Source organism: Dendropsophus ebraccatus, unplaced genomic scaffold (genome assembly GCF_027789765.1).
Source record: "Dendropsophus ebraccatus isolate aDenEbr1 unplaced genomic scaffold, aDenEbr1.pat pat_scaffold_418_ctg1, whole genome shotgun sequence".
NCBI lineage: Eukaryota > Metazoa > Chordata > Amphibia > Anura > Hylidae > Dendropsophus > Dendropsophus ebraccatus.
In genome coordinates, this window is record NW_027210031.1 from 118,218 (window position 1) to 134,059 (window position 15,842).

Genomic DNA, 15,842 nt, shown 5'->3' on the forward strand with positions numbered 1-15,842 from the left:
GCAGCTCCAACGGCCCCTTTATCCATCCTCAAAAGGAAGCCTCGCTTTAGCAGAGCTCGTCAGCGGCCATTCTAAGCTGAAGGTGCCTGCTCTCGTCAGATCGCAGACTGCTACACGGCTTAAGGCCCGGCAAGTACCAGCATGGGAGACTGGCTGGGAATCCCGGGTGCCGCTGGCTTTTTGCCAATGGCAGCTCCAACGGCCCCTTTATCCATCCTCAAAAGGAAGCCTCGCTTTAGCAGAGCTCATCAGCGGCCATTCTAAGCTGAAGGTGCCTGCCCTCGTCAGATCGCAGACTGCTACACGGCTTAAGGCCCGGCAAGTACCAGCATGGGAGACTGGCTGGGAATCCCGGGTGCCGCTGGCTTTTTGCCAATGGCCCCTTTATCCATCCTCAAAAGGAAGCCTCGCTTTAGCAGAGCTCGTCAGCGGCCATTCTAAGCTGAAGGTGCCTGCCCTCGTCAGATCGCAGACTGCTACACGGCTTAAGGCCCGGCAAGTACCAGCATGGGAGACTGGCTGGGAATCCCGGGTGCCGCTGGCTTTTTGCCAATGGCAGCTCCAACGGCCCCTTTATCCATCCTCAAAAGGAAGCCTCGCTTTAGCAGAGCTCGTCAGCGGCCATTCTAAGCTGAAGGTGCCTGCCCTCGTCAGATCGCAGACTGCTACACGGCTTAAGGCCCGGCAAGTACCAGCATGGGAGACTGGCTGGGAATCCCGGGTGCCGCTGGCTTTTTGCCAATGGCAGCTCCAACGGCCCCTTTATCCATCCTCAAAAGGAAGCCTCGCTTTAGCAGAGCTCGTCAGCGGCCATTCTAAGCTGAAGGTGCCTGCCCTCGTCAGATCGCAGACTGCTACACGGCTTAAGGCCCGGCAAGTACCAGCATGGGAGACTGGCTGGGAATCCCGGGTGCCGCTGGCTTTTTGCCAATGGCAGCTCCAACGGCCCCTTTATCCATCCTCAAAAGGAAGCCTCGCTTTAGCAGAGCTCGTCAGCGGCCATTCTAAGCTGAAGGTGCCTGCCCTCGTCAGATCGCAGACTGCTACACGGCTTAAGGCCCGGCAAGTACCAGCATGGGAGACTGGCTGGGAATCCCGAGTGCCGCTGGCTTTTTGCCAATGGCAGCTCCAACGGCCCCTTTATCCATCCTCAAAAGGAAGCCTCGCTTTAGCAGAGCTCGTCAGCGGCCATTCTAAGCTGAAGGTGCCTGCCCTCGTCAGATCGCAGACTGCTACACGGCTTAAGGCCCGGCAAGTACCAGCATGGGAGACTGGCTGGGAATCCCGGGTGCCGCTGGCTTTTTGCCAATGGCAGCTCCAACGGCCCCTTAATCCATCCTCAAAAGGAAGCCTCGCTTTAGCAGAGCTCGTCAGCGGCCATTCTAAGCTGAAGGTGCCTGCCCTCGTCAGATCGCAGACTGCTACACGGCTTAAGGCCCGGCAAGTACCAGCATGGGAGACTGGCTGGGAATCCCGGGTGCCGCTGGCTTTTTGCCAATGGCAGCTCCAACGGCCCCTTTATCCATCCTCAAAAGGAAGCCTCGCTTTAGCAGAGCTCGTCAGCGGCCATTCTAAGCTGAAGGTGCCTGCCCTCGTCAGATCGCAGACTGCTACACGGCTTAAGGCCCGGCAAGTACCAGCATGGGAGACTGGCTGGGAATCCCGGGTGCCGCTGGCTTTTTGCCAATGGCAGCTCCAACGGCCCCTTTATCCATCCTCAAAAGGAAGCCTCGCTTTAGCAGAGCTCGTCAGCGGCCATTCTAAGCTGAAGGTGCCTGCCCTCGTCAGATCGCAGACTGCTACACGGCTTAAGGCCCGGCAAGTACCAGCATGGGAGACTGGCTGGGAATCCCGGGTGCCGCTGGCTTTTTGCCAATGGCAGCTCCAACGGCCCCTTTATCCATCCTCAAAAGGAAGCCTCGCTTTAGCAGAGCTCGTCAGCGGCCATTCTAAGCTGAAGGTGCCTGCCCTCGTCAGATCGCAGACTGCTACACGGCTTAAGGCCCGGCAAGTACCAGCATGGGAGACTGGCTGGGAATCCCGGGTGCCGCTGGCTTTTTGCCAATGGCAGCTCCAACGGCCCCTTTATCCATCCTCAAAAGGAAGCCTCGCTTTAGCAGAGCTCGTCAGCGGCCATTCTAAGCTGAAGGTGCCTGCCCTCGTCAGATCGCAGACTGCTACACGGCTTAAGGCCCGGCAAGTACCAGCATGGGAGACTGGCTGGGAATCCCGGGTGCCGCTGGCTTTTTGCCAATGGCAGCTCCAACGGCCCCTTTATCCATCCTCAAAAGGAAGCCTCGCTTTAGCAGAGCTCGTCAGCGGCCATTCTAAGCTGAAGGTGCCTGCCCTCGTCAGATCGCAGACTGCTACACGGCTTAAGGCCCGGCAAGTACCAGCATGGGAGACTGGCTGGGAATCCCGGGTGCCGCTGGCTTTTTGCCAATGGCAGCTCCAACGGCCCCTTAATCCATCCTCAAAAGGAAGCCTCGCTTTAGCAGAGCTCGTCAGCGGCCATTCTAAGCTGAAGGTGCCTGCCCTCGTCAGATCGCAGACTGCTACACGGCTTAAGGCCCGGCAAGTACCAGCATGGGAGACTGGCTGGGAATCCCGGGTGCCGCTGGCTTTTTGCCAATGGCAGCTCCAACGGCCCCTTTATCCATCCTCAAAAGGAAGCCTCGCTTTAGCAGAGCTCGTCAGCGGCCATTCTAAGCTGAAGGTGCCTGCCCTCGTCAGATCGCAGACTGCTACACGGCTTAAGGCCCGGCAAGTACCAGCATGGGAGACTGGCTGGGAATCCCGGGTGCCGCTGGCTTTTTGCCAATGGCAGCTCCAACGGCCCCTTTATCCATCCTCAAAAGGAAGCCTCGCTTTAGCAGAGCTCGTCAGCGGCCATTCTAAGCTGAAGGTGCCTGCCCTCGTCAGATCGCAGACTGCTACACGGCTTAAGGCCCGGCAAGTACCAGCATGGGAGACTGGCTGGGAATCCCGGGTGCCGCTGGCTTTTTGCCAATGGCAGCTCCAACGGCCCCTTTATCCATCCTCAAAAGGAAGCCTCGCTTTAGCAGAGCTCGTCAGCGGCCATTCTAAGCTGAAGGTGCCTGCCCTCGTCAGATCGCAGACTGCTACACGGCTTAAGGCCCGGCAAGTACCAGCATGGGAGACTGGCTGGGAATCCCGGGTGCCGCTGGCTTTTTGCCAATGGCAGCTCCAACGGCCCCTTTATCCATCCTCAAAAGGAAGCCTCGCTTTAGCAGAGCTCGTCAGCGGCCATTCTAAGCTGAAGGTGCCTGCCCTCGTCAGATCGCAGACTGCTACACGGCTTAAGGCCCGGCAAGTACCAGCATGGGAGACTGGCTGGGAATCCCGGGTGCCGCTGGCTTTTTGCCAATGGCAGCTCCAACGGCCCCTTTATCCATCCTCAAAAGGAAGCCTCGCTTTAGCAGAGCTCGTCAGCGGCCATTCTAAGCTGAAGGTGCCTGCCCTCGTCAGATCGCAGACTGCTACACGGCTTAAGGCCCGGCAAGTACCAGCATGGGAGACTGGCTGGGAATCCCGGGTGCCGCTGGCTTTTTGCCAATGGCAGCTCCAACGGCCCCTTTATCCATCCTCAAAAGGAAGCCTCGCTTTAGCAGAGCTCGTCAGCGGCCATTCTAAGCTGAAGGTGCCTGCCCTCGTCAGATCGCAGACTGCTACACGGCTTAAGGCCCGGCAAGTACCAGCATGGGAGACTGGCTGGGAATCCCGGGTGCCGCTGGCTTTTTGCCAATGGCAGCTCCAACGGCCCCTTTATCCATCCTCAAAAGGAAGCCTCGCTTTAGCAGAGCTCGTCAGCGGCCATTCTAAGCTGAAGGTGCCTGCCCTCGTCAGATCGCAGACTGCTACACGGCTTAAGGCCCGGCAAGTACCAGCATGGGAGACTGGCTGGGAATCCCGGGTGCCGCTGGCTTTTTGCCAATGGCAGCTCCAACGGCCCCTTTATCCATCCTCAAAAGGAAGCCTCGCTTTAGCAGAGCTCGTCAGCGGCCATTCTAAGCTGAAGGTGCCTGCCCTCGTCAGATCGCAGACTGCTACACGGCTTAAGGCCCGGCAAGTACCAGCATGGGAGACTGGCTGGGAATCCCGGGTGCCGCTGGCTTTTTGCCAATGGCAGCTCCAACGGCCCCTTTATCCATCCTCAAAAGGAAGCCTCGCTTTAGCAGAGCTCGTCAGCGGCCATTCTAAGCTGAAGGTGCCTGCCCTCGTCAGATCGCAGACTGCTACACGGCTTAAGGCCCGGCAAGTACCAGCATGGGAGACTGGCTGGGAATCCCGGGTGCCGCTGGCTTTTTGCCAATGGCAGCTCCAACGGCCCCTTTATCCATCCTCAAAAGGAAGCCTCGCTTTAGCAGAGCTCGTCAGCGGCCATTCTAAGCTGAAGGTGCCTGCCCTCGTCAGATCGCAGACTGCTACACGGCTTAAGGCCCGGCAAGTACCAGCATGGGAGACTGGCTGGGAATCCCGGGTGCCGCTGGCTTTTTGCCAATGGCAGCTCCAACGGCCCCTTTATCCATCCTCAAAAGGAAGCCTCGCTTTAGCAGAGCTCGTCAGCGGCCATTCTAAGCTGAAGGTGCCTGCCCTCGTCAGATCGCAGACTGCTACACGGCTTAAGGCCCGGCAAGTACCAGCATGGGAGACTGGCTGGGAATCCCGGGTGCCGCTGGCTTTTTGCCAATGGCAGCTCCAACGGCCCCTTTATCCATCCTCAAAAGGAAGCCTCGCTTTAGCAGAGCTCGTCAGCGGCCATTCTAAGCTGAAGGTGCCTGCCCTCGTCAGATCGCAGACTGCTACACGGCTTAAGGCCCGGCAAGTACCAGCATGGGAGACTGGCTGGGAATCCCGGGTGCCGCTGGCTTTTTGCCAATGGCAGCTCCAACGGCCCCTTTATCCATCCTCAAAAGGAAGCCTCGCTTTAGCAGAGCTCGTCAGCGGCCATTCTAAGCTGAAGGTGCCTGCCCTCGTCAGATCGCAGACTGCTACACGGCTTAAGGCCCGGCAAGTACCAGCATGGGAGACTGGCTGGGAATCCCGGGTGCCGCTGGCTTTTTGCCAATGGCAGCTCCAACGGCCCCTTTATCCATCCTCAAAAGGAAGCCTCGCTTTAGCAGAGCTCGTCAGCGGCCATTCTAAGCTGAAGGTGCCTGCCCTCGTCAGATCGCAGACTGCTACACGGCTTAAGGCCCGGCAAGTACCAGCATGGGAGACTGGCTGGGAATCCCGGGTGCCGCTGGCTTTTTGCCAATGGCAGCTCCAACGGCCCCTTTATCCATCCTCAAAAGGAAGCCTCGCTTTAGCAGAGCTCGTCAGCGGCCATTCTAAGCTGAAGGTGCCTGCCCTCGTCAGATCGCAGACTGCTACACGGCCTAAGGCCCGGCAAGTACCAGCATGGGAGACTGGCTGGGAATCCCGGGTGCCGCTGGCTTTTTGCCAATGGCAGCTCCAACGGCCCCTTTATCCATCCTCAAAAGGAAGCCTCGCTTTAGCAGAGCTCGTCAGCGGCCATTCTAAGCTGAAGGTGCCTGCCCTCGTCAGATCGCAGACTGCTACACGGCTTAAGGCCCGGCAAGTACCAGCATGGGAGACTGGCTGGGAATCCCGGGTGCCGCTGGCTTTTTGCCAATGGCAGCTCCAACGGCCCCTTTATCCATCCTCAAAAGGAAGCCTCGCTTTAGCAGAGCTCGTCAGCGGCCATTCTAAGCTGAAGGTGCCTGCCCTCGTCAGATCGCAGACTGCTACACGGCCTAAGGCCCGGCAAGTACCAGCATGGGAGACTGGCTGGGAATCCCGGGTGCCGCTGGCTTTTTGCCAATGGCAGCTCCAACGGCCCCTTTATCCATCCTCAAAAGGAAGCCTCGCTTTAGCAGAGCTCGTCAGCGGCCATTCTAAGCTGAAGGTGCCTGCCCTCGTCAGATCGCAGACTGCTACACGGCTTAAGGCCCGGCAAGTACCAGCATGGGAGACTGGCTGGGAATCCCGGGTGCCGCTGGCTTTTTGCCAATGGCAGCTCCAACGGCCCCTTTATCCATCCTCAAAAGGAAGCCTCGCTTTAGCAGAGCTCGTCAGCGGCCATTCTAAGCTGAAGGTGCCTGCCCTCGTCAGATCGCAGACTGCTACACGGCTTAAGGCCCGGCAAGTACCAGCATGGGAGACTGGCTGGGAATCCCGGGTGCCGCTGGCTTTTTGCCAACGGCCCCTTTATCCATCCTCAAAAGGAAGCCTCGCTTTAGCAGAGCTCGTCAGCGGCCATTCTAAGCTGAAGGTGCCTGCCCTCATCAGATCGCAGACTGCTACACGGCTTAAGGCCCGGCAAGTACCAGCATGGGAGACTGGCTGGGAATCCCGGGTGCCGCTGGCTTTTTGCCAATGGCAGCTCCAACGGCCCCTTTATCCATCCTCAAAAGGAAGCCTCGCTTTAGCAGAGCTCGTCAGCGGCCATTCTAAGCTGAAGGTGCCTGCCCTCGTCAGATCGCAGACTGCTACACGGCTTAAGGCCCGGCAAGTACCAGCATGGGAGACTGGCTGGGAATCCCGGGTGCCGCTGGCTTTTTGCCAATGGCAGCTCCAACGGCCCCTTTATCCATCCTCAAAAGGAAGCCTCGCTTTAGCAGAGCTCGTCAGCGGCCATTCTAAGCTGAAGGTGCCTGCCCTCGTCAGATCGCAGACTGCTACACGGCTTAAGGCCCGGCAAGTACCAGCATGGGAGACTGGCTGGGAATCCCGGGTGCCGCTGGCTTTTTGCCAATGGCAGCTCCAACGGCCCCTTTATCCATCCTCAAAAGGAAGCCTCGCTTTAGCAGAGCTCGTCAGCGGCCATTCTAAGCTGAAGGTGCCTGCCCTCGTCAGATCGCAGACTGCTACACGGCTTAAGGCCCGGCAAGTACCAGCATGGGAGACTGGCTGGGAATCCCGGGTGCCGCTGGCTTTTTGCCAATGGCAGCTCCAACGGCCCCTTTATCCATCCTCAAAAGGAAGCCTCGCTTTAGCAGAGCTCGTCAGCGGCCATTCTAAGCTGAAGGTGCCTGCCCTCGTCAGATCGCAGACTGCTACACGGCTTAAGGCCCGGCAAGTACCAGCATGGGAGACTGGCTGGGAATCCCGGGTGCCGCTGGCTTTTTGCCAATGGCAGCTCCAACGGCCCCTTTATCCATCCTCAAAAGGAAGCCTCGCTTTAGCAGAGCTCGTCAGCGGCCATTCTAAGCTGAAGGTGCCTGCCCTCGTCAGATCGCAGACTGCTACACGGCTTAAGGCCCGGCAAGTACCAGCATGGGAGACTGGCTGGGAATCCCGGGTGCCGCTGGCTTTTTGCCAATGGCAGCTCCAACGGCCCCTTTATCCATCCTCAAAAGGAAGCCTCGCTTTAGCAGAGCTCGTCAGCGGCCATTCTAAGCTGAAGGTGCCTGCCCTCGTCAGATCGCAGACTGCTACACGGCTTAAGGCCCGGCAAGTACCAGCATGGGAGACTGGCTGGGAATCCCGGGTGCCGCTGGCTTTTTGCCAATGGCAGCTCCAACGGCCCCTTTATCCATCCTCAAAAGGAAGCCTCGCTTTAGCAGAGCTCGTCAGCGGCCATTCTAAGCTGAAGGTGCCTGCCCTCGTCAGATCGCAGACTGCTACACGGCTTAAGGCCCGGCAAGTACCAGCATGGGAGACTGGCTGGGAATCCCGGGTGCCGCTGGCTTTTTGCCAATGGCAGCTCCAAAGGCCCCTTTATCCATCCTCAAAAGGAAGCCTCGCTTTAGCAGAGCTCGTCAGCGGCCATTCTAAGCTGAAGGTGCCTGCCCTCGTCAGATCGCAGACTGCTACACGGCCTAAGGCCCGGCAAGTACCAGCATGGGAGACTGGCTGGGAATCCCGGGTGCCGCTGGCTTTTTGCCAATGGCAGCTCCAACGGCCCCTTTATCCATCCTCAAAAGGAAGCCTCGCTTTAGCAGAGCTCGTCAGCGGCCATTCTAAGCTGAAGGTGCCTGCCCTCGTCAGATCGCAGACTGCTACACGGCTTAAGGCCCGGCAAGTACCAGCATGGGAGACTGGCTGGGAATCCCGGGTGCCGCTGGCTTTTTGCCAATGGCAGCTCCAACGGCCCCTTTATCCATCCTCAAAAGGAAGCCTCGCTTTAGCAGAGCTCGTCAGCGGCCATTCTAAGCTGAAGGTGCCTGCCCTCGTCAGATCGCAGACTGCTACACGGCCTAAGGCCCGGCAAGTACCAGCATGGGAGACTGGCTGGGAATCCCGGGTGCCGCTGGCTTTTTGCCAATGGCAGCTCCAACGGCCCCTTTATCCATCCTCAAAAGGAAGCCTCGCTTTAGCAGAGCTCGTCAGCGGCCATTCTAAGCTGAAGGTGCCTGCCCTCGTCAGATCGCAGACTGCTACACGGCTTAAGGCCCGGCAAGTACCAGCATGGGAGACTGGCTGGGAATCCCGGGTGCCGCTGGCTTTTTGCCAATGGCAGCTCCAACGGCCCCTTTATCCATCCTCAAAAGGAAGCCTCGCTTTAGCAGAGCTCGTCAGCGGCCATTCTAAGCTGAAGGTGCCTGCCCTCGTCAGATCGCAGACTGCTACACGGCTTAAGGCCCGGCAAGTACCAGCATGGGAGACTGGCTGGGAATCCCGGGTGCCGCTGGCTTTTTGCCAATGGCAGCTCCAACGGCCCCTTTATCCATCCTCAAAAGGAAGCCTCGCTTTAGCAGAGCTCATCAGCGGCCATTCTAAGCTGAAGGTGCCTGCCCTCGTCAGATCGCAGACTGCTACACGGCTTAAGGCCCGGCAAGTACCAGCATGGGAGACTGGCTGGGAATCCCGGGTGCCGCTGGCTTTTTGCCAATGGCAGCTCCAACGGCCCCTTTATCCATCCTCAAAAGGAAGCCTCGCTTTAGCAGAGCTCGTCAGCGGCCATTCTAAGCTGAAGGTGCCTGCCCTCGTCAGATCGCAGACTGCTACACGGCTTAAGGCCCGGCAAGTACCAGCATGGGAGACTGGCTGGGAATCCCGGGTGCCGCTGGCTTTTTGCCAATGGCAGCTCCAACGGCCCCTTTATCCATCCTCAAAAGGAAGCCTCGCTTTAGCAGAGCTCGTCAGCGGCCATTCTAAGCTGAAGGTGCCTGCCCTCGTCAGATCGCAGACTGCTACACGGCCTAAGGCCCGGCAAGTACCAGCATGGGAGACTGGCTGGGAATCCCGGGTGCCGCTGGCTTTTTGCCAATGGCAGCTCTAACGGCCCCTTTATCTATCCTCAAAAGGAAGCCTCGCTTTAGCAGAGCTCGTCAGCGGCCATTCTAAGCTGAAGGTGCCTGCCCTCGTCAGATCGCAGACTGCTACACGGCTTAAGGCCCGGCAAGTACCAGCATGGGAGACTGACTGGGAATCCCGGGTGCCGCTGGCTTTTTGCCAATGGCAGCTCCAACGGCCCCTTAATCCATCCTCAAAAGGAAGCCTCGCTTTAGCAGAGCTCGTCAGCGGCCATTCTAAGCTGAAGGTGCCTGCCCTCGTCAGATCGCAGACTGCTACACGGCTTAAGGCCCGGCAAGTACCAGCATGGGAGACTGGCTGGGAATCCCGGGTGCCGCTGGCTTTTTGCCAATGGCAGCTCCAACGGCCCCTTTATCCATCCTCAAAAGGAAGCCTCGCTTTAGCAGAGCTCGTCAGCGGCCATTCTAAGCTGAAGGTGCCTGCCCTCGTCAGATCGCAGACTGCTACACGGCTTAAGGCCCGGCAAGTACCAGCATGGGAGACTGGCTGGGAATCCCGGGTGCCGCTGGCTTTTTGCCAATGGCAGCTCCAACGGCCCCTTTATCCATCCTCAAAAGGAAGCCTCGCTTTAGCAGAGCTCGTCAGCGGCCATTCTAAGCTGAAGGTGCCTGCCCTCGTCAGATCGCAGACTGCTACACGGCTTAAGGCCCGGCAAGTACCAGCATGGGAGACTGGCTGGGAATCCCGGGTGCCGCTGGCTTTTTGCCAATGGCAGCTCCAACGGCCCCTTTATCCATCCTCAAAAGGAAGCCTCGCTTTAGCAGAGCTCGTCAGCGGCCATTCTAAGCTGAAGGTGCCTGCCCTCGTCAGATCGCAGACTGCTACACGGCCTAAGGCCCGGCAAGTACCAGCATGGGAGACTGGCTGGGAATCCCGGGTGCCGCTGGCTTTTTGCCAATGGCAGCTCCAACGGCCCCTTTATCCATCCTCAAAAGGAAGCCTCGCTTTAGCAGAGCTCGTCAGCGGCCATTCTAAGCTGAAGGTGCCTGCCCTCGTCAGATCGCAGACTGCTACACGGCTTAAGGCCCGGCAAGTACCAGCATGGGAGACTGGCTGGGAATCCCGGGTGCCGCTGGCTTTTTGCCAATGGCAGCTCCAACGGCCCCTTTATCCATCCTCAAAAGGAAGCCTCGCTTTAGCAGAGCTCGTCAGCGGCCATTCTAAGCTGAAGGTGCCTGCCCTCGTCAGATCGCAGACTGCTACACGGCTTAAGGCCCGGCAAGTACCAGCATGGGAGACTGGCTGGGAATCCCGGGTGCCGCTGGCTTTTTGCCAATGGCAGCTCCAACGGCCCCTTTATCCATCCTCAAAAGGAAGCCTCGCTTTAGCAGAGCTCGTCAGCGGCCATTCTAAGCTGAAGGTGCCTGCCCTCGTCAGATCGCAGACTGCTACACGGCCTAAGGCCCGGCAAGTACCAGCATGGGAGACTGGCTGGGAATCCCGGGTGCCGCTGGCGTTTTGCCAATGGCAGCTCCAACGGCCCCTTTATCCATCCTCAAAAGGAAGCCTCGCTTTAGCAGAGCTCGTCAGCGGCCATTCTAAGCTGAAGGTGCCTGCCCTCGTCAGATCGCAGACTGCTACACGGCTTAAGGCCCGGCAAGTACCAGCATGGGAGACTGGCTGGGAATCCCGGGTGCCGCTGGCTTTTTGCCAATGGCAGCTCCAACGGCCCCTTTATCCATCCTCAAAAGGAAGCCTCGCTTTAGCAGAGCTCGTCAGCGGCCATTCTAAGCTGAAGGTGCCTGCCCTCGTCAGATCGCAGACTGCTACACGGCTTAAGGCCCGGCAAGTACCAGCATGGGAGACTGGCTGGGAATCCCGGGTGCCGCTGGCTTTTTGCCAATGGCAGCTCCAACGGCCCCTTTATCCATCCTCAAAAGGAAGCCTCGCTTTAGCAGAGCTCGTCCGCGGCCATTCTAAGCTGAAGGTGCCTGCCCTCGTCAGATCGCAGACTGCTACACGGCTTAAGGCCCGGCAAGTACCAGCATGGGAGACTGGCTGGGAATCCCGGGTGCCGCTGGCTTTTTGCCAATGGCAGCTCCAACGGCCCCTTTATCCATCCTCAAAAGGAAGCCTCGCTTTAGCAGAGCTCGTCAGCGGCCATTCTAAGCTGAAGGTGCCTGCCCTCGTCAGATCGCAGACTGCTACACGGCTTAAGGCCCGGCAAGTACCAGCATGGGAGACTGGCTGGGAATCCCGGGTGCCGCTGGCTTTTTGCCAATGGCAGCTCCAACGGCCCCTTTATCCATCCTCAAAAGGAAGCCTCGCTTTAGCAGAGCTCGTCAGCGGCCATTCTAAGCTGAAGGTGCCTGCCCTCGTCAGATCGCAGACTGCTACACGGCTTAAGGCCCGGCAAGTACCAGCATGGGAGACTGGCTGGGAATCCCGGGTGCCGCTGGCTTTTTTGCCAATGGCCCCTTTATCCATCCTCAAAAGGAAGCCTCGCTTTAGCAGAGCTCGTCAGCGGCCATTCTAAGCTGAAGGTGCCTGCCCTCGTCAGATCGCAGACTGCTACACGGCTTAAGGCCCGGCAAGTACCAGCATGGGAGACTGGCTGGGAATCCCGGGTGCCGCTGGCTTTTTGCCAATGGCAGCTCCAACGGCCCCTTTATCCATCCTCAAAAGGAAGCCTCGCTTTAGCAGAGCTCGTCAGCGGCCATTCTAAGCTGAAGGTGCCTGCCCTCGTCAGATCGCAGACTGCTACACGGCTTAAGGCCCGGCAAGTACCAGCATGGGAGACTGGCTGGGAATCCCGGGTGCCGCTGGCTTTTTGCCAATGGCAGCTCCAACGGCCCCTTTATCCATCCTCAAAAGGAAGCCTCGCTTTAGCAGAGCTCGTCAGCGGCCATTCTAAGCTGAAGGTGCCTGCCCTCGTCAGATCGCAGACTGCTACACGGCTTAAGGCCCGGCAAGTACCAGCATGGGAGACTGGCTGGGAATCCCGGGTGCCGCTGGCTTTTTGCCAATGGCAGCTCCAACGGCCCCTTTATCCATCCTCAAAAGGAAGCCTCGCTTTAGCAGAGCTCGTCAGCGGCCATTCTAAGCTGAAGGTGCCTGCCCTCGTCAGATCGCAGACTGCTACACGGCTTAAGGCCCGGCAAGTACCAGCATGGGAGACTGGCTGGGAATCCCGGGTGCCGCTGGCTTTTTGCCAATGGCAGCTCCAACGGCCCCTTTATCCATCCTCAAAAGGAAGCCTCGCTTTAGCAGAGCTCGTCAGCGGCCATTCTAAGCTGAAGGTGCCTGCCCTCGTCAGATCGCAGACTGCTACACGGCTTAAGGCCCGGCAAGTACCAGCATGGGAGACTGGCTGGGAATCCCGGGTGCCGCTGGCTTTTTGCCAATGGCAGCTCCAACGGCCCCTTTATCCATCCTCAAAAGGAAGCCTCGCTTTAGCAGAGCTCGTCAGCGGCTATTCTAAGCTGAAGGTGCCTGCCCTCGTCAGATCGCAGACTGCTACACGGCTTAAGGCCCGGCAAGTACCAGCATGGGAGACTGGCTGGGAATCCCGGGTGCCGCTGGCTTTTTGCCAATGGCCCCTTTATCCATCCTCAAAAGGAAGCCTCGCTTTAGCAGAGCTCATCAGCGGCCATTCTAAGCTGAAGGTGCCTGCCCTCGTCAGATCGCAGACTGCTACACGGCTTAAGGCCCGGCAAGTACCAGCATGGGAGACTGGCTGGGAATCCCGGGTGCCGCTGGCTTTTTGCCAATGGCAGCTCCAACGGCCCCTTTATCCATCCTCAAAAGGAAGCCTCGCTTTAGCAGAGCTCGTCAGCGGCCATTCTAAGCTGAAGGTGCCTGCCCTCGTCAGATCGCAGACTGCTACACGGCTTAAGGCCCGGCAAGTACCAGCATGGGAGACTGGCTGGGAATCCCGGGTGCCGCTGGCTTTTTGCCAATGGCAGCTCCAACGGCCCCTTATCCATCCTCAAAAGGAAGCCTCGCTTTAGCAGAGCTCGTCAGCGGCCATTCTAAGCTGAAGGTGCCTGCCCTCGTCAGATCGCAGACTGCTACACGGCTTAAGGCCCGGCAAGTACCAGCATGGGAGACTGGCTGGGAATCCCGGGTGCCGCTGGCTTTTTGCCAATGGCAGCTCCAACGGCCCCTTTATCCATCCTCAAAAGGAAGCCTCGCTTTAGCAGAGCTCGTCAGCGGCCATTCTAAGCTGAAGGTGCCTGCCCTCGTCAGATCGCAGACTGCTACACGGCTTAAGGCCCGGCAAGTACCAGCATGGGAGACTGGCTGGGAATCCCGGGTGCCGCTGGCTTTTTGCCAATGGCAGCTCCAACGGCCCCTTTATCCATCCTCAAAAGGAAGCCTCGCTTTAGCAGAGCTCGTCAGCGGCCATTCTAAGCTGAAGGTGCCTGCCCTCGTCAGATCGCAGACTGCTACACGGCTTAAGGCCCGGCAAGTACCAGCATGGGAGACTGGCTGGGAATCCCGGGTGCCGCTGGCTTTTTGCCAATGGCAGCTCCAACGGCCCCTTTATCCATCCTCAAAAGGAAGCCTCGCTTTAGCAGAGCTCGTCAGCGGCCATTCTAAGCTGAAGGTGCCTGCCCTCGTCAGATCGCAGACTGCTACACGGCTTAAGGCCCGGCAAGTACCAGCATGGGAGACTGGCTGGGAATCCCGGGTGCCGCTGGCTTTTTGCCAATGGCAGCTCCAACGGCCCCTTTATCCATCCTCAAAAGGAGCCTCGCTTTAGCAGAGCTCGTCAGCGGCCATTCTAAGCTGAAGGTGCCTGCCCTCGTCAGATCGCAGACTGCTACACGGCTTAAGGCCCGGCAAGTACCAGCATGGGAGACTGGCTGGGAATCCCGGGTGCCGCTGGCTTTTTGCCAATGGCAGCTCCAACGGCCCTTTATCCATCCTCAAAAGGAAGCCTCGCTTTAGCAGAGCTCGTCAGCGGCCATTCTAAGCTGAAGGTGCCTGCCCTCGTCAGATCGCAGACTGCTACACGGCTTAAGGCCCGGCAAGTACCAGCATGGGAGACTGGCTGGGAATCCCGGGTGCCGCTGGCTTTTTGCCAATGGCAGCTCCAACGGCCCCTTTATCCATCCTCAAAAGGAAGCCTCGCTTTAGCAGAGCTCGTCAGCGGCCATTCTAAGCTGAAGGTGCCTGCCCTCGTCAGATCGCAGACTGCTACACGGCTTAAGGCCCGGCAAGTACCAGCATGGGAGACTGGCTGGGAATCCCGGGTGCCGCTGGCTTTTTGCCAATGGCAGCTCCAACGGCCCCTTTATCCATCCTCAAAAGGAAGCCTCGCTTTAGCAGAGCTCGTCAGCGGCCATTCTAAGCTGAAGGTGCCTGCCCTCGTCAGATCGCAGACTGCTACACGGCTTAAGGCCCGGCAAGTACCAGCATGGGAGACTGGCTGGGAATCCCGGGTGCCGCTGGCTTTTTGCCAATGGCAGCTCCAACGGCCCCTTTATCCATCCTCAAAAGGAAGCCTCGCTTTAGCAGAGCTCGTCAGCGGCCATTCTAAGCTGAAGGTGCCTGCCCTCGTCAGATCGCAGACTGCTACACGGCTTAAGGCCCGGCAAGTACCAGCATGGGAGACTGGCTGGGAATCCCGGGTGCCGCTGGCTTTTTGCCAATGGCAGCTCCAACGGCCCTTTATCCATCCTCAAAAGGAAGCCTCGCTTTAGCAGAGCTCGTCAGCGGCCATTCTAAGCTGAAGGTGCCTGCCCTCGTCAGATCGCAGACTGCTACACGGCTTAAGGCCCGGCAAGTACCAGCATGGGAGACTGGCTGGGAATCCCGGGTGCCGCTGGCTTTTTGCCAATGGCAGCTCCAACGGCCCATTTATCCATCCTCAAAAGGAAGCCTCGCTTTAGCAGAGCTCGTCAGCGGCCATTCTAAGCTGAAGGTGCCTGCCCTCGTCAGATCGCAGACTGCTACACGGCTTAAGGCCCGGCAAGTACCAGCATGGGAGACTGGCTGGGAATCCCGGGTGCCGCTGGCTTTTTGGCCATGGCCCTTTCATCCATCCTCCAAAAGGAAGCCTCGCTTTAGCAGAGCTCGTCAGCGGCCATTCTAAGCTGAAAGTGCCTGCCCTCGTCAGATCGCAGACTGCTACACGGCTTAAGGCCCGGCAAGTACCAGCATGGGAGACTGGCTGGGAATCCCGGGTGCCGCTGGCTTTTTGCCAATGGCAGCTCCAACGGCCCCTTTATCCATCCTCAAAAGGAAGCCTCGCTTTAGCAGAGCTCGTCAGCGGCCATTCTAAGCTGAAGGTGCCTGCCCTCGTCAGATCGCAGACTGCTACACGGCTTAAGGCCCGGCAAGTACCAGCATGGAGACTGGCTGGGAATCCCGGGTGCCGCTGGCTTTTTGCCAATGGCCCCTTTATCCATCCTCAAAAGGAAGCCTCGCTTTAGCAGAGCTCGTCAGCGGCCATTCTAAGCTGAAGGTGCCTGCCCTCGTCAGATCGCAGACTGCTACACGGCTTAAGGCCCGGCAAGTACCAGCATGGGAGACTGGCTGGAATCCCGAGTGCCGCTGGCTTTTTGCCAATGGCAGCTCCAACGGCCCCTTTATCATCCTCAAAGGAGCCTCGC

The 15,842-nt window shown here is 58.7% G+C and overlaps 69 pseudogenes; all 69 read left to right on the forward strand.

The window, feature by feature from the left end:
- Positions 1 to 58: 58 nt before the first annotated feature.
- On the forward strand, positions 59 to 178 carry LOC138776129 (5S ribosomal RNA; annotated as a pseudogene).
- Positions 179 to 424: 246 nt separating this feature from the next.
- On the forward strand, positions 425 to 544 carry LOC138776531 (5S ribosomal RNA; annotated as a pseudogene).
- Positions 545 to 613: 69 nt separating this feature from the next.
- Positions 614 to 733, forward strand: LOC138776532 (5S ribosomal RNA; annotated as a pseudogene).
- Positions 734 to 802: 69 nt separating this feature from the next.
- Positions 803 to 922, forward strand: LOC138776534 (5S ribosomal RNA; annotated as a pseudogene).
- A 258-nt stretch (positions 923 to 1,180) lies between these two features.
- Positions 1,181 to 1,300, forward strand: LOC138776535 (5S ribosomal RNA; annotated as a pseudogene).
- A 69-nt stretch (positions 1,301 to 1,369) lies between these two features.
- LOC138776536 (5S ribosomal RNA) lies at positions 1,370 to 1,489 on the forward strand (annotated as a pseudogene).
- Positions 1,490 to 1,558: 69 nt separating this feature from the next.
- Positions 1,559 to 1,678, forward strand: LOC138776537 (5S ribosomal RNA; annotated as a pseudogene).
- Positions 1,679 to 1,747: 69 nt separating this feature from the next.
- On the forward strand, positions 1,748 to 1,867 carry LOC138776538 (5S ribosomal RNA; annotated as a pseudogene).
- A 69-nt stretch (positions 1,868 to 1,936) lies between these two features.
- LOC138775951 (5S ribosomal RNA) lies at positions 1,937 to 2,056 on the forward strand (annotated as a pseudogene).
- A 69-nt stretch (positions 2,057 to 2,125) lies between these two features.
- LOC138775953 (5S ribosomal RNA) lies at positions 2,126 to 2,245 on the forward strand (annotated as a pseudogene).
- Positions 2,246 to 2,314: 69 nt separating this feature from the next.
- Positions 2,315 to 2,434, forward strand: LOC138775954 (5S ribosomal RNA; annotated as a pseudogene).
- Positions 2,435 to 2,503: 69 nt separating this feature from the next.
- LOC138775955 (5S ribosomal RNA) lies at positions 2,504 to 2,623 on the forward strand (annotated as a pseudogene).
- Positions 2,624 to 2,692: 69 nt separating this feature from the next.
- On the forward strand, positions 2,693 to 2,812 carry LOC138775956 (5S ribosomal RNA; annotated as a pseudogene).
- A 69-nt stretch (positions 2,813 to 2,881) lies between these two features.
- On the forward strand, positions 2,882 to 3,001 carry LOC138775958 (5S ribosomal RNA; annotated as a pseudogene).
- A 69-nt stretch (positions 3,002 to 3,070) lies between these two features.
- LOC138775959 (5S ribosomal RNA) lies at positions 3,071 to 3,190 on the forward strand (annotated as a pseudogene).
- Positions 3,191 to 3,259: 69 nt separating this feature from the next.
- On the forward strand, positions 3,260 to 3,379 carry LOC138775960 (5S ribosomal RNA; annotated as a pseudogene).
- A 69-nt stretch (positions 3,380 to 3,448) lies between these two features.
- On the forward strand, positions 3,449 to 3,568 carry LOC138775961 (5S ribosomal RNA; annotated as a pseudogene).
- Positions 3,569 to 3,637: 69 nt separating this feature from the next.
- LOC138775962 (5S ribosomal RNA) lies at positions 3,638 to 3,757 on the forward strand (annotated as a pseudogene).
- Positions 3,758 to 3,826: 69 nt separating this feature from the next.
- LOC138775963 (5S ribosomal RNA) lies at positions 3,827 to 3,946 on the forward strand (annotated as a pseudogene).
- Positions 3,947 to 4,015: 69 nt separating this feature from the next.
- LOC138775964 (5S ribosomal RNA) lies at positions 4,016 to 4,135 on the forward strand (annotated as a pseudogene).
- Positions 4,136 to 4,204: 69 nt separating this feature from the next.
- Positions 4,205 to 4,324, forward strand: LOC138775965 (5S ribosomal RNA; annotated as a pseudogene).
- Positions 4,325 to 4,393: 69 nt separating this feature from the next.
- Positions 4,394 to 4,513, forward strand: LOC138775966 (5S ribosomal RNA; annotated as a pseudogene).
- Positions 4,514 to 4,582: 69 nt separating this feature from the next.
- Positions 4,583 to 4,702, forward strand: LOC138775967 (5S ribosomal RNA; annotated as a pseudogene).
- A 69-nt stretch (positions 4,703 to 4,771) lies between these two features.
- Positions 4,772 to 4,891, forward strand: LOC138775969 (5S ribosomal RNA; annotated as a pseudogene).
- A 69-nt stretch (positions 4,892 to 4,960) lies between these two features.
- On the forward strand, positions 4,961 to 5,080 carry LOC138775970 (5S ribosomal RNA; annotated as a pseudogene).
- A 69-nt stretch (positions 5,081 to 5,149) lies between these two features.
- Positions 5,150 to 5,269, forward strand: LOC138775971 (5S ribosomal RNA; annotated as a pseudogene).
- Positions 5,270 to 5,527: 258 nt separating this feature from the next.
- On the forward strand, positions 5,528 to 5,647 carry LOC138775972 (5S ribosomal RNA; annotated as a pseudogene).
- Positions 5,648 to 5,905: 258 nt separating this feature from the next.
- On the forward strand, positions 5,906 to 6,025 carry LOC138775973 (5S ribosomal RNA; annotated as a pseudogene).
- Positions 6,026 to 6,094: 69 nt separating this feature from the next.
- On the forward strand, positions 6,095 to 6,214 carry LOC138775974 (5S ribosomal RNA; annotated as a pseudogene).
- A 57-nt stretch (positions 6,215 to 6,271) lies between these two features.
- Positions 6,272 to 6,391, forward strand: LOC138776040 (5S ribosomal RNA; annotated as a pseudogene).
- A 69-nt stretch (positions 6,392 to 6,460) lies between these two features.
- LOC138775975 (5S ribosomal RNA) lies at positions 6,461 to 6,580 on the forward strand (annotated as a pseudogene).
- A 69-nt stretch (positions 6,581 to 6,649) lies between these two features.
- Positions 6,650 to 6,769, forward strand: LOC138775976 (5S ribosomal RNA; annotated as a pseudogene).
- Positions 6,770 to 6,838: 69 nt separating this feature from the next.
- Positions 6,839 to 6,958, forward strand: LOC138775977 (5S ribosomal RNA; annotated as a pseudogene).
- A 69-nt stretch (positions 6,959 to 7,027) lies between these two features.
- LOC138775978 (5S ribosomal RNA) lies at positions 7,028 to 7,147 on the forward strand (annotated as a pseudogene).
- Positions 7,148 to 7,216: 69 nt separating this feature from the next.
- LOC138775980 (5S ribosomal RNA) lies at positions 7,217 to 7,336 on the forward strand (annotated as a pseudogene).
- A 69-nt stretch (positions 7,337 to 7,405) lies between these two features.
- Positions 7,406 to 7,525, forward strand: LOC138775981 (5S ribosomal RNA; annotated as a pseudogene).
- A 69-nt stretch (positions 7,526 to 7,594) lies between these two features.
- On the forward strand, positions 7,595 to 7,714 carry LOC138775982 (5S ribosomal RNA; annotated as a pseudogene).
- A 258-nt stretch (positions 7,715 to 7,972) lies between these two features.
- LOC138775983 (5S ribosomal RNA) lies at positions 7,973 to 8,092 on the forward strand (annotated as a pseudogene).
- A 258-nt stretch (positions 8,093 to 8,350) lies between these two features.
- On the forward strand, positions 8,351 to 8,470 carry LOC138775984 (5S ribosomal RNA; annotated as a pseudogene).
- Positions 8,471 to 8,539: 69 nt separating this feature from the next.
- Positions 8,540 to 8,659, forward strand: LOC138775985 (5S ribosomal RNA; annotated as a pseudogene).
- A 258-nt stretch (positions 8,660 to 8,917) lies between these two features.
- On the forward strand, positions 8,918 to 9,037 carry LOC138775986 (5S ribosomal RNA; annotated as a pseudogene).
- A 258-nt stretch (positions 9,038 to 9,295) lies between these two features.
- On the forward strand, positions 9,296 to 9,415 carry LOC138776251 (5S ribosomal RNA; annotated as a pseudogene).
- Positions 9,416 to 9,484: 69 nt separating this feature from the next.
- On the forward strand, positions 9,485 to 9,604 carry LOC138775987 (5S ribosomal RNA; annotated as a pseudogene).
- A 69-nt stretch (positions 9,605 to 9,673) lies between these two features.
- Positions 9,674 to 9,793, forward strand: LOC138775988 (5S ribosomal RNA; annotated as a pseudogene).
- Positions 9,794 to 9,862: 69 nt separating this feature from the next.
- LOC138775989 (5S ribosomal RNA) lies at positions 9,863 to 9,982 on the forward strand (annotated as a pseudogene).
- Positions 9,983 to 10,240: 258 nt separating this feature from the next.
- Positions 10,241 to 10,360, forward strand: LOC138775991 (5S ribosomal RNA; annotated as a pseudogene).
- A 69-nt stretch (positions 10,361 to 10,429) lies between these two features.
- Positions 10,430 to 10,549, forward strand: LOC138775992 (5S ribosomal RNA; annotated as a pseudogene).
- A 258-nt stretch (positions 10,550 to 10,807) lies between these two features.
- LOC138775993 (5S ribosomal RNA) lies at positions 10,808 to 10,927 on the forward strand (annotated as a pseudogene).
- A 69-nt stretch (positions 10,928 to 10,996) lies between these two features.
- LOC138775994 (5S ribosomal RNA) lies at positions 10,997 to 11,116 on the forward strand (annotated as a pseudogene).
- Positions 11,117 to 11,374: 258 nt separating this feature from the next.
- LOC138775995 (5S ribosomal RNA) lies at positions 11,375 to 11,494 on the forward strand (annotated as a pseudogene).
- Positions 11,495 to 11,563: 69 nt separating this feature from the next.
- LOC138775996 (5S ribosomal RNA) lies at positions 11,564 to 11,683 on the forward strand (annotated as a pseudogene).
- A 58-nt stretch (positions 11,684 to 11,741) lies between these two features.
- On the forward strand, positions 11,742 to 11,861 carry LOC138775997 (5S ribosomal RNA; annotated as a pseudogene).
- A 69-nt stretch (positions 11,862 to 11,930) lies between these two features.
- Positions 11,931 to 12,050, forward strand: LOC138775999 (5S ribosomal RNA; annotated as a pseudogene).
- Positions 12,051 to 12,119: 69 nt separating this feature from the next.
- LOC138776000 (5S ribosomal RNA) lies at positions 12,120 to 12,239 on the forward strand (annotated as a pseudogene).
- A 69-nt stretch (positions 12,240 to 12,308) lies between these two features.
- LOC138776001 (5S ribosomal RNA) lies at positions 12,309 to 12,428 on the forward strand (annotated as a pseudogene).
- Positions 12,429 to 12,497: 69 nt separating this feature from the next.
- Positions 12,498 to 12,617, forward strand: LOC138776003 (5S ribosomal RNA; annotated as a pseudogene).
- Positions 12,618 to 13,052: 435 nt separating this feature from the next.
- LOC138776004 (5S ribosomal RNA) lies at positions 13,053 to 13,172 on the forward strand (annotated as a pseudogene).
- A 68-nt stretch (positions 13,173 to 13,240) lies between these two features.
- Positions 13,241 to 13,360, forward strand: LOC138776005 (5S ribosomal RNA; annotated as a pseudogene).
- A 69-nt stretch (positions 13,361 to 13,429) lies between these two features.
- LOC138776006 (5S ribosomal RNA) lies at positions 13,430 to 13,549 on the forward strand (annotated as a pseudogene).
- Positions 13,550 to 13,618: 69 nt separating this feature from the next.
- On the forward strand, positions 13,619 to 13,738 carry LOC138776007 (5S ribosomal RNA; annotated as a pseudogene).
- Positions 13,739 to 13,807: 69 nt separating this feature from the next.
- Positions 13,808 to 13,927, forward strand: LOC138776009 (5S ribosomal RNA; annotated as a pseudogene).
- Positions 13,928 to 13,995: 68 nt separating this feature from the next.
- Positions 13,996 to 14,115, forward strand: LOC138776010 (5S ribosomal RNA; annotated as a pseudogene).
- Positions 14,116 to 14,183: 68 nt separating this feature from the next.
- LOC138776011 (5S ribosomal RNA) lies at positions 14,184 to 14,303 on the forward strand (annotated as a pseudogene).
- Positions 14,304 to 14,372: 69 nt separating this feature from the next.
- On the forward strand, positions 14,373 to 14,492 carry LOC138776012 (5S ribosomal RNA; annotated as a pseudogene).
- Positions 14,493 to 14,561: 69 nt separating this feature from the next.
- Positions 14,562 to 14,681, forward strand: LOC138776013 (5S ribosomal RNA; annotated as a pseudogene).
- A 69-nt stretch (positions 14,682 to 14,750) lies between these two features.
- LOC138776016 (5S ribosomal RNA) lies at positions 14,751 to 14,870 on the forward strand (annotated as a pseudogene).
- Positions 14,871 to 14,938: 68 nt separating this feature from the next.
- Positions 14,939 to 15,058, forward strand: LOC138776017 (5S ribosomal RNA; annotated as a pseudogene).
- Positions 15,059 to 15,127: 69 nt separating this feature from the next.
- LOC138776018 (5S ribosomal RNA) lies at positions 15,128 to 15,247 on the forward strand (annotated as a pseudogene).
- A 58-nt stretch (positions 15,248 to 15,305) lies between these two features.
- On the forward strand, positions 15,306 to 15,425 carry LOC138776245 (5S ribosomal RNA; annotated as a pseudogene).
- The last annotated feature ends 417 nt before the right edge of the window (positions 15,426 to 15,842 follow it).